Here is a 12,879-nt window from a genome sequence, read left to right on the forward strand (position 1 = left end):
TATGTTAGTCTTGCATCCAATGTTGAAGTTTTACAATAAGGTTGCACCACATATTAGTCGTCCAGAAGCTAACTAGCGATGAGTAGAAATTCCCAATAAGAAATACCGGGCAGAGGGTTGAGAATAGCGAGACTGCTCTCATCCGCCACGACACCGTTTCAGTAAGGTGCTCGTACGTTCCTAAGCAATCTATGCTTTGCATTTGACCGCCCAATAGCGCTGGCCAGCTCTGTAGGAAAGATAATGGAACGGATGATCCTTGGCCGCCTGGAATGGTATCTTGAATTTTACAAGATATATCCGATTTCCATGGCTGGTTTCCGACGTGACCGCTCTTCCATCGACAGTGTAGTTGATCTCCTTTCATATGTCCAGCACGAAAGGTCCCGCAAGCGTTTATCTGCAGCTTTATTCTTAGATGTGAAAGGGGCATACGATAACGTATTACATGAGGCCATTCTCGACGCTCTTGCGACGGTTGGCCTAGGTGGTCGAGTTTTTTTGTGGATTGCAAGTTACCTATCTGCAAGATCATTCTATGTGTTACCTGACAATGGCCCAACTACGCGACGCTATACCAGCAGGGGCGTTCCTCAAGGCGGTGCTCTCAGCCCGACGCCATTCAACCTCGCTCTTGTTGGACTTGCTGAATACTTGCCAACTACCATCAAAATTTCAATATACACTGACGACATCTGTGTCTGGACTTCGGCAGTCAAACGTCCTCAGATACGTGCGCGACTTCAAAGAGCCGCCACTTTGACAGCGAACTACTTGTGTAAACAGGGTCTCAGCATATCACCAGAAAAATGCGCACTAGTAGCATTTACTCGCAAACCGATGACGCCTTATGTCATCTCAATCAATGGGCGGACCATTTCCTATGTCCGAACCCACAGATTCCTTGGCGTAATTATTGACCGAGACCTATGTTGGAGCCCGCACGTGGCCTACATGAAACGGCGCCTGACAGCAACTTCCCAGTTGTTCAAATACTTGACAGGGAAGACGTGGGGGATGTCAGTAGACGCAATGCTTAAACTCTAAAGAGCTCTCTTTCTCGGTTTTTTAAGATACAGTCTACGTGTACTGAACAACACCTGCAAGACAAATGTTCGTGTTCTGCAGGCAGTACAAGCTCAAGCACTCAGAGTCTGCCTTGGTTTGCCCAGATGCACGTCAACAGAGGCAACTCTTGCGATTGCTCGGGACCATCTAATGCAAAGTCACATTACGGTGGAAGCCCTGAGAACGCACATCAGACATTTTGCACGTGCCCCCTATCACCACCTTGCAGCACTACCTTCAGACAGGCACCAATCATCATTCTCTAAAACTATCATCAAGTACAACGACAAACTTCCCTCTGGCTTCACCGCTGCATCTAAACCATCGATACCCCCTTGGTTTCTTATCAGCCCCACAGTACATCTCAGTGTACCAGGAATCGGGAAAAAGTCTGAACTGTCGTCGCCAGTGCTGAAACAACTGTCACTGCTTCTTCTGCACGAGAGGTACGCGGACAGTGAACGCATTTATACTGATGGTTCCACAAACATCCAGTGTTCGTCCGGTGCTGTGGTTGTCCCAGCAAAAGCTATTACCATCAGCTTTAGGACTGACCACGCGACACCATCGACATCTGCTGAACTAGCTGCTCTTCGCGCTGCACTCCATTTCGTCAGTCGGGAGCCACCTAGACAATGGTCCATCTTCAGCGACTCAAAGGCAGCCCTACAATCTGTATTATCAGCTCTGCGTCGTGGGCCATTCGAACAGCTCGTATTCGATACTAGATGCCTACTCCATACATCACAGGAAAAAAGACACCACGTGACGTTTCAGTGGCTGCCAAGTCACTGCGGCGTCACTGGAAACGAAGACGCCGATAATGCCGCTCGGGCAGCTCTTGAAGACGCACAAGAAGAGGCCATACCGCTTTCACGATCCGACGCAGCTAGCAGAATTCGAGTGCTTGCACAGGAGATCACGCTCTCTTTATGGTGCACACCAAACAGCCAGACCAACCAGAGTAACCGTCAATACCACCTGCCCTCTTTGATGCATCTCTATATGCCAACTGGACTCCGCCGAAGAGAGGCGACTCTGCTTTATCGCTTATGGCTACGGGTGGCTTTCACGAAATCTTACTCATTCCGCATCGGAATGGCCGACAATGCCCTCTGCAATGCCTGTCTTTGCGATGAGACGCTGGAACACGTTCTGTGTGACTGTCCTGAATTAATGTTCAGCGACAGTTCCTGGCATCCGTTCTCGCGCACCTTGACACTAGACCATTGTCCCTCGGCCCGATTATCACATGCCGCCCACAGAAGACTTCGCAGGTGAAGGCGACGAAGGGACTACTTCGGTTTTTGAGAGACAGGACTGGACAAGCGGCTGTGACAGTGATATCACGTACCATGCCAGATTGATGGACTCTAACGGACGATGTGTGTGCTGTGCTATGTGCTCTCTCTATCTCTCCCCCTTCCCCATCTTTCATCGCCCCCATCCCTCGCCCATGTGTAGGGTAGCAAACCGGTTACGCTAAACTGGTTAGCCTTCCTGCCTTTCCTTGTCCACTTTTTCCTTCCTTATGCTTTGCATTCTTTGACGGCCTCGTTATCAGTCCCCTGTGAAACGTTCGCGATTGTGTGTATTTTCCTGATGCATATAAGTATTCCAAGCACATTCCTACGTATGTTTATTAGTAACACAATAAATATATGAACACGTTTGTCTCTTCAGACATCGTACTTCAGAGACCGTTTCCGACATCTGAGTAGTCCCGATAGCAGAATATTCGATAGCACACTCGAGTTTCAAGACTAATAGTTTGCAGAGATCAGCGTAACCTTGCAAAAATCAATTGTTTTCGAAAGAATCTTGATTCGAGAGTCACATTTGCAAACTAGTGCAAACACATTTTTCCGTCGACGCAACGATCACACTTCACGGTCACACGTTAAAAAATACTGATAAGTCCATCCTAAAATGCCTGGTATAATAGTTGAATGTATCGTTGGAAATAAAATTATCGCATATGAGCATTCAGGATAAAACACGCACACAAAATTGCGCCGGTTATCAGTTTATTATAGGACATTTTTATTTATGAAAATTCATGCTTCATCGAAATCATTCGCTTCATGGCCATTTTGCGCACTCACATTTCTCAACTTCATCCAACAAATAGTTCCACATGCCACAAACACAAAACCAAAGCAGCCTACCATTATACTTTCTCCAACCCAGTCACATACCTGGAAACGTATGTGCAAATCTGCACAACTTGCTGTGAAATGGTCTTTTTATACTCCATGCAAAGGAGAAGCCCAGATTCCGACACATAGCTTTTGTTATAACTCGTGGCCTTTTGAAACTCTACCATCGCAAACTAAATTCCTTCCTTCAAGGTCAATCACCCGCTGCCGCGCCCTCTTTCACACGAAGCGTCACTAAAAGGCTGTCAAAAAATCGTCCTGAAACTTCGAGTCCTCATAGTTCCCTTTCATGGCCTTGAAAGGCAGTCTATTGTTGGAATAGACACACCTAAACACCACCCACACTTTCAGAGTATACATGTGGGCAGGGTTAGGTGATGGTAAAGGGATAGTTACTGAGAAGGAACAATACTGCGCATGCAGTTTTTCCGGTATTTCCTGCGCATGCGCAGCAGCAGTCTCTCGTATGGTTGAGGTATGGGGGAATAGCACCAAAGAGCGAGTCCTTTCAACGCTAACCAACCGTGGAGTGGGCCACGTTTGAGGACTTGTGGTGTGGTGTTCAAGCGCTCCGTGCACTACTTTTTCGCAATGGGCATCGACGTCGATGGTTTACTCGAAGCAGCCGAGGACAAGATAGCCATGATTGACAAGAGCAGTCAAGATTTGGGCATGCACAAGCGCCTCCTGCTGTCGAACTTTCTTCAAGAATGGTCCTGGCTGAAGGACGGCGACACTGGGCCAGAACAACCGGCCAGCCGCAAGCGTAGCAGCCCTAGTCCGAGCCCTAAAGCCAAGAAGCGGTGTGTGCAAAAAGAGGCGACATCCTCGCGGAATCCACATAGGACTCGTCCAGCAGCCCGCTCGAAAGGTTGGCAACTTCTGAAATCTTTCATTATTACATTTTTTAGGATTCCGTTTAGCTATAGCTCCAATGAGTATCTTACCGCATGCGATGCGCGTGTCTTTCACACATTGAGGTGAAGGAAATCAACAAGGTCTTGTCTGCCATGTAGGTTGAGCAGACTGCTTGGCGGTATATGCAATGGTATAGACATAAAAAAGTCCTTAAACGCGATGTCTGCTAAGGGCAGTTGTACAATTACGACTAGTCATTGATTCCATGCAGTGTTTACTGCAATGTAATAGCACTCCGCAGAACGTAATACTTTCTAAACTAACTCCGCTTGTCTGGATACTCTTCATATTTATGACCGCACTTTTCGAAAACGTTTCCAAATCACTTGGCAAAACTTTTGCGTCACCACTTTTGCGTGATTTTTCCCACACGCAAAACAAGTTTCGATCTTCAAAGCTTCGAATGTCTTTCGAAGACATGTCGCTATCAGCGCACAATTTCATGTGATTGAAATTCTTGCGTCCCGCGCCTACATAAGTGATTCAAAGGTATGATAAACATTCGATGCAACCGCTTCTATTGCACTGATAGTATAGAAATTAACGTTATCAATCATTAGTTCTGTAACTCAATGTGCTTAAGCCGGGTGATGGGCGCCTATTAAAGCTGTCAGACGAGTTGTGATTTTTCTCTACCATTCGTACGACTGTCTTCGTGTTGTGACAACCATGCATTAATGCACCTAGCTTTCATTTTTAAATTATTTTAATTATTTTACTCATTCACTGTGAAAATTCTCGTAGTAGAAATTGCTCCGTGCATATCTGGAGCGAGCGGTAGCTAGTTTCACACGTACAGTGCGACAATGTTTTTTTAACAGCACGCTGCTGCCATGCAGCAAATAATTTTTACAATAGCATTAGTCATTTTAGAAACCCGAAGGTCCATGGGAGAAAAAATTGGAATCTTATAACAAATTTGATGGTCTAGTTTTAATGGCTCACACATAAGAGTAGGTATAGCGACATGGCTTTGCCTTGATGAAGTGGCACAAACGTTCCGTTTATGTTCTTCAGAGTTCTCATTAAAAGTAAAAACTGATCATTACAAACCCACCTTAAAATTATTTATCCCACGAGTATTCCACTGAGCAGGCAACTGTTTGCAATATGGCCAAGAAATGCTAATGAGCTGGAAAACGCCAGTGTGTGGCATTCCCACTATTTAAGGTACTCGCGTACGCTCCGCCTACTGCAATAGCGAGTCCAATAATTACAATATTGTCATTATATATTGTTACAAGGTCTGTTTCTGATTTCCCGTTTGCCCGCAACTGCTTTCGTGTCTGTAGCGTTTCCTTGCCTTCTTACGGACCTTTTCTCAGTACACCCCCCCTCCTGCTTTCTTTGTATTCGAACTTCGAGCGAAGAGTGGGCGAGCTGTTTTCGTATCACGACAGCGACGATTCCACCTATTCTCCTCTTCTCTCTCCCTCTTTTCTATAATTCTATCTCGCTTCCCTCTCGACTTACACGTTCGCAGAAAGGTAAGCACTGTAATTTTCGCAATGCTTTTACGCGGATCACGGATAATTACAGCTGTCAAGAGGCTAATGCGACGACGCATAGATGAGCTCCGGCGGGGATTGTGTACATTCGACGCGGTGCAAATATTCAAACGTTTGTCGCATCCCCTTTACTATCTGCCACGCACTCTGACGCCTCCCCATCCCCGACGCGTTATGCCAGGCAGCAGAAGCAGTGGCAAAGACGAAGGAAAAAGATTCGATTTAAAAGTAATTCTTTGTGACAGAACCAAATGGCGTTGTCTGTCAACCGCAAGCCTTGCTCCTACTGCGTGCATTCTTGCCGACACATAACATTGTGTTCAAAGGCAATATTTAAATGTAATGCTTCCAGTGGTGAAAAGTGGTAACCACGATTCGCAAAATATCTATATTTACAATCAGCGAGTATTGTATTTGAAAACAAGATCAACAATACATCACTCGTCCTTTGAAATGTTTGAAATTTCGCGTTTGCATTTTGGCATTACGACTTTTTCCATATACTTACATACATTCTCGATTGCTTTCAGAAATAACGTCACTCACTTAAATATTGAGTAAGCCGTAGCAAGCATAATGGCGCGTGAATATTTTAGGCAATATCTGTTCTAGGGGACACGTTTCAGAATCATTTCCGAGGTGCAGATTGCATCATGTTGAATAAGGGAGGCACTTGTGATCTCAACCCTGCTAGCTTCCGTCACCAGGTGCCTCTCCCTTATTTGTCTGCTATGCTGCTACCTCGTGCCGTGAGACGAGGCCAATTGAAGATGGCCTAACATGTGCCATAACATTACAACGCTCTGCTGCGACGTGTTGCGTTATCGTATGTATAATTGAAAAAAAGGAATAATGTATAATATTGATATAACCATAATCCTTTGTGACAACAGTGGCATGCTTTCAGTAATGACAATTTGGCCGCGCGTGAGGCCCCTATAAGAAAGTGCGGTGTAAGTTTGAACTTTCATAATCAGCGGAGTGAATTCGTGTCTAATGGTGAAAACAAATGCTTCTTATACCAAACTACAACGTGTGCTTTAGCCGCCAAAGCTAAAGAGTCAGTGTGATTTAGTGAATAAGATTTTTGCTAAAAAGCTCTTTCTTCTTGTTATTTTCACTCCAGCCAAACTGGAGAGCCGTGCCCATCGTCGACGGTGCCGAGCGGAAGCCGTGCCGTCCGATACCAGATGTGTTCGAGTAGTCCAACCAGTGCACCCGGTGGCTTGCCCTCTCCCCATTCTTTACGAAGCAAAGCCATGCAACACAAACGAGTGGGATTGGCTCTTCGTGGACGTCTACGACCTGCCAACCGACGCCCCTGTGCCTGACCCGGACTTGTCGTTTCTTGAGTAACACGCAGCTGTGCAATTGTTCTATTGTATTTTTTACTCTTTTACTGTCAACTGGCTGTTTCCTCGCTGATATGACGAGACCAGTGTGTACTTATACCTAGGTGCTCAGTTTTTAGATGTCCCTCGCGTGCACAAGGATAGCATATTGTGTGATGACGATTTTGTTTATTTATGTTCACACAATCTCCGATTTGCTCTGTTACTTCTCGCTACTACATGCTTGAGATCTGCGTACAAAGCGCTAATGCGTTAAAAACGAGTGTGCCCGTCTCCCTGTATCTGATTGTGCATTCTGATTTTAATAAAAATACTGTTTGGCACCTGGCAAACTTTGATTTTCCTTCATCAACTGCAAAAGTACGCGACATTCAGCCATCGCAATCTCAGTGAAGTGACTGCTGGTGATCACACCTGGTGTTCCTGCTCTCTTACATTTCACCCTTTCCGTGGCAGTACGGCCTGTTAAGAGGAAGCTTTACCTCGGGTGCTCCTATCTAAATACATGTAAAAGGAGAATTCGTTTTTCTCAGCAACTACTGCGCCAAATTTAACGGGGCTTTATGCATTTAAAAGAGAAACGTAAAATCTAGTGACGCCTTCTTTCGAATTTTCGATTTAGGTCGTCAATTTTTATAAAAATCTGCAAAAATTCAAATTTTTCAGAAAACGAAACTATCAAGTTTACAACATTGTAACTCAACAACGAAAAAGAATAATACGATTCTGTGAATTGTATCTAATAGCACATCTAAAGCGCAGAAATTTGACATCTTACACATGAATCTAAAAAAATTTCTTATTATATAATTACAACTTTTGCAGCACCCTCATAAACAACGTAACAAATTCACGTAAGATGCAAAATGACCTACCAAATTTGTCCGCTTTGATAGATCTAATGGATGCCGTTTACAGAAGCGCGATATCTGTTGATGATGCAGAGCTATTAGTTTGCAAACTTCGTGCTTCTACTTTTTTCAAACTTCTGAATTTTTGAAAACCTTTTTAACAGAGGTCACAGTCACTAGAATTTAACTTTCTCTCTCAAATGCAACAAATTTCCTTAAAAGCAGTCCAGGGGTTATCTCAAGAAAACGTTTTTTTTTTGCGTTTTTACATGTTTTTGAATAGGCCGCGTCGGAGTTGGGCCCGAGTTAAAGCTTCCTCTTAACTCCATCGGGTATTCCAACCTTGGGGTGCGTGGTCGGCTGCATATGCATCACTTATATTTCTCTTACGCTCTGCATACGAACATAAGCTTGGAATTGTTGGATTTCGGGAGATTGTTCCGACACGTTTTTTTTAGCAGACGTCAGAATTTTGGGTCACGTGATGTCCCGTGATAGCCGCTCTGTCACCACCGCCGCTCCATCGGAACAGAGAACGTACGGTGCGAACGGGAAAGGTATACGACGGTGATGATTGTTAAGATTTACGGAATTTTTAAAAATCCCCTTTCGCAGATAGCATAATTCTTGTCTTTGATGTCCATTATTGAACACATTAAATGAATTCAATATTTACTTGCCATCTTGCAATTTACGCATTTTATCCGGTGAGGTTGCTAGACGTATTCATTTCAAATTAATTTCAAGGGGGAGAATTGTTTTCGCATAATTTTTCAGAATGTGTATGACCAAGTACATCGGCATTCCAGTCAATTAGGAGTTTCAAAGCGAAATGAACGTTTGTTAAAATTGGTTGATACAACCATGCATATTTAACGCGACTTTGATGGCGCATATCTCTAAACTGATGTCATTCCATAAAATTCAAAGTGGATACGACTTTCAAACTCACCGGCTCGAAATCATAAATGCCAAATCGTAAAGTAAATAAATCACAGGGAAAATTTATAAATTTCGTAAATAATTGAATATGTGTTTCCATTTTTCCTGCAAGTAATGTAGGCCTCTCTGAATCTTTCAGTTCAAGGACTAGACATGTTATCTGATACAGGCCATTTCTAAAGATTACGTAAAAACTAAAAAGGATGACCGCATATATCGCACTCGAAGTATCTATGCTCGTACTAGATCTTTACTAAAAATTCTCTTGGTAAAGCTCCTCTCGTCACGTCTGGCCAATTTGAGCTGACAAGCGCAAAGCATACAATGTGCTCCAACGATCCTGTTTGCAAAGAATTACATCGCTACGCGCCACGGAATGTTCTTAAATTTCAATCCGAACACCGTTTCTCCTTTCCCTCGCCACGACCGTGCTCGAAGCCGTACGGTGAGGTACTCGTGTCCCTGCGCCTACGTACTCGTGTCTGCAGTGTGACGTCGCTCGTGGTGACAAGGCAGCATCTGTTATTTCTGTCATCTGTTGCTTGAATTCACGAATTGAAGTTTAGAGAAATACGAAAACACACAAACGGAATATCTGCGTTTTTTTGTTTTACTTCGCACTGAAGCAAGAGAGATGTGAACAGAAAGAGGAAGTCTGTGTGTGCACGCAAAAAAGCGCCTGCAAATCAGTCAAGTCCAAGCAACTGCTCCGCCGATACGTTGGCCTGCCGTTATTCTGCTGTCTGAGGCTAATCTTGGTGCTTCCCCATAGCTCCAACGGGCGCTGGTACACCATGCCCAACGAGCAGTCACGCTCAGTGGTGCCCTGCAATAGGGGCGCCAAACATGCAAGACGGGAGTTAGCATCGAAAAAAAGAAGTAGGAAGTATTCGGTGTGACCGCTGAATGACTTTGTACATTAGAGCAATAAAATGTAGCCTATCCTATCCTCTCCCCTTAGCTTGTGATGCACGTTGAAGTCACCAGTGAAGACGAAGGAGCCTGTGGGCGTCAGCAGTACGTTATAGTGCGTGACAGTATTCTGTTAATGTAAACCCCAGCCTTTTTGACTTCAGTGCAAATACAAAGATGCACGTGCGCCATGATGCTAACTCAAGAGTTGCAAGCACTGAATTGAGAGCATCTAGCACTTGCATTCCACTTCGCGCTGACAGAGTAAACCTGCATACATGTAGTCATGGTCTCTTCGTTTATGCGCAGTCTTAACGCACCACGCAGTAAACTTACTTTTAAACGATGCAGCCGATATCTTTAAGGAGTAGTTAAAGGGCCCCTGAAACGGTTCGAACAAATTTTGTAGACGCGTAGTGTACAGCTAACGTTAATCATTCGCACCACAATTTGTGTGAAACGTCTCATATTAAGAGAGCTACGGACGATTACATGTTACACCCCGCCTTAGTCATGCACTTTCTCCTCAAGTGATTATAGATGTGACACCTGGTCCATGGATTGTTGTTGGGGACATCAACGCGCATCATTCACTTTGGGGAAGCAACAAGGTAAATTCCAAAGGAAGAAACTTCGTGTCCTTTGCTTGCGACGATGAACTTTGTTGTCTAAATGATGGCAGTCCCACGTTTCTGCGCAGCCGGACGTACAGTAGTTGTTTAGACTTAGCATTTGTTTCGCGATGCCTCACTCGCTGCGTCCATTGGTTCGCAGATATAGAAACCCACGGAAGCGACCACATTCCTACCTACCTGAAGATAAAAGGCCTCACCAAATCCTTTCCATCAAATTTTAAACAAACAATAAATTGGCCCGTGTTTAAATCACTTATGGAAGACGCATGCCACGAAGGCATTTCGCATACACTATAATTTGATATCGCCAAGGCTATTCAGGATGCTATGCTCTCATTTCGGCCATTAGAGAAATACACAGATTTTGATTCGGAAATACAGAGCCTCCGTGCAATCTGCCGGCGAGCGGAGCGACGGTACAGACGGACTAAATCATTCTACGACCTTAGAGAGGCCAGACGCATTCAAAAGAAAATTTAGCGTCGCCTTACTGTACTGCAAAATCAACGCTGGAAATCATTTTGTGAGTCTCTCGACCCGCGTAAACCTTTGTCGGTTGTCTGGAGAACAATCCGTGGACTTCGAACAGCTCCTCAACAGCGTCGACCATTCAAGTCTCTAGCCCTACATCAAGGACGCCGAGAAGTCGAGGTAGCCGAAGATTACTGCGCAGGGATCGCGGGTCCGGCACTCACGTATTCACCTTGCGCACCTATTCCCGTTGTGCCCCCTTGCTCCCGAGATCCTCGTATAGACGCTGCTTTCTCCATCAAAGAACTGGAGGCCGCACTTGCTGGGTGCAGGCGATCCTCGTCACCAGGACACGATGTCATCACATACTCTGCGCTTGCAAACCTTGGTCAAGAGGCCAGCGATGTCCTTCTTGGCCTATACAACGCATCATGGCGTGACGGCCTGGTCCCTACAACGTGGAAATCCAGTCGGCTTGTTCCACTCCTCAAGGCTGGCAAATCCCCGTTGGAATTGTCATCTTACCTTGCAATAGCACTGGCCAGCTGTGTCGGCAAGGTAATGGAGAGAACAATCCTTACATGGTTAGAATGGTACTTGGAATTTTACAATGTCTATCCAGAGGTAATGGCTGGTTTTCGACGTGGCCGTTCGTTATTACATAGCGTTATCGACCTGGTAACATACGTACAACACCAGAAACATCTGAAACGAATCACTGCGGCCTTATTCCTTGATGTTCCTTGACAGGTGCGTAGGACAATGTAGATCGTCATGCAATTCTGGACGCCTTAGAAGTTGTAGGTATTGTTGGATGCACCTTTCGCTGGATACGCAACTATTTGAATGGAAGATCTTTCTTTATTTTGACTGAAGACGGACCAACGGCATCTAGCTATACCAGCCGTGGTGTACCGCAAGGCGGAGTACTCAGCCCTACCCTTTTCAACCTGGTGCTCGTTGGTCTCGCTTATTCGTTACCGCAAGACGAACAGCTCTCCGTATATGCAGACTACATTTGCATATGGGCTTCAGGCGTGACACGTGTACAAGTCCGCGCACGACTTCAGAAAGCCTCAACGGCTGTGTCAAGATACCTAAGAGAACAAGGCCTGGAGCTTTCCGCTGAGAAATGTGCACTCGTTGCTCTTACTTGCAAATCGATGGCCCCGTATGCTTTGCGGATTATTGACCAAATTATACGATATAGACAAACGCACCGATTTCTTGGCGTCATCATTGATAGAGACTTGTCTTGGAGCCCTCACATCTCGTACATGACAAAGCGTTTGGCCGCCATTGTGGACCTTATTGGGTTTCTCGGTGGGAAGTCCTGGGGCGCAACAGTACCGTCAATGTTGGAACCATATAAAGCACTGTTTTTGGGCTTCCTGCGGTACAGCTTACCTGTACTAGGAAATACTTGCACTACGAATATTCGCAAACTCCAGAGCGTGCAAGCCCAAGCAATCAGGACTTGTCTCGGTCTTCCCAATACTACGTCATTGATTGCGACAGTGGCCATAGCCAGAGACGCTCCTTTGACAGTCTACATTGATACAGATGTCGTGAGAGCGCACATCCGACACCTGACTCAGATTCCCTCACACCATCTTGCTCGCTTGCAAGCAAAAAGGCCACTTTCAACTTTTGCTAAAACTATTGTAAGACATCAGTCGTACTTGCCATCAGAATTTACGCCCGCTACACTATTGTCAGATCCATTGTGATGTCTGCACCGGCTGTAAGTGCAACTGACAATTGCAGGAATCAGAAAGAAAGCTGTAGCGCCATTGCAAGCTTTGAAATAAGCAACTTTGGAGCACATTCACAACGGGCACAGATTCCGGCAACATGCATACACAGATGGTTCAATAAAACTCAACAGCTCTGCTGCTGCAGTCATCATCCCGGCACAATCTTAGGAAATCAAATTAAGAACTTCATGTGTGACCACATCGACGGGTGCAAAACTCGCGGCGCTCCGTGCTGCACTTGATTTCATTAGGCAGAAGCCACCGCAACAATAGACAGCCTTTAGTGACTCCAAGGCAGCCCTTCAG

The sequence above is a fragment of the Dermacentor andersoni genome, chromosome 5, assembly GCF_023375885.2.
Source record: "Dermacentor andersoni chromosome 5, qqDerAnde1_hic_scaffold, whole genome shotgun sequence".
NCBI classification, from domain to species: Eukaryota; Metazoa; Arthropoda; class Arachnida; order Ixodida; family Ixodidae; genus Dermacentor; species Dermacentor andersoni.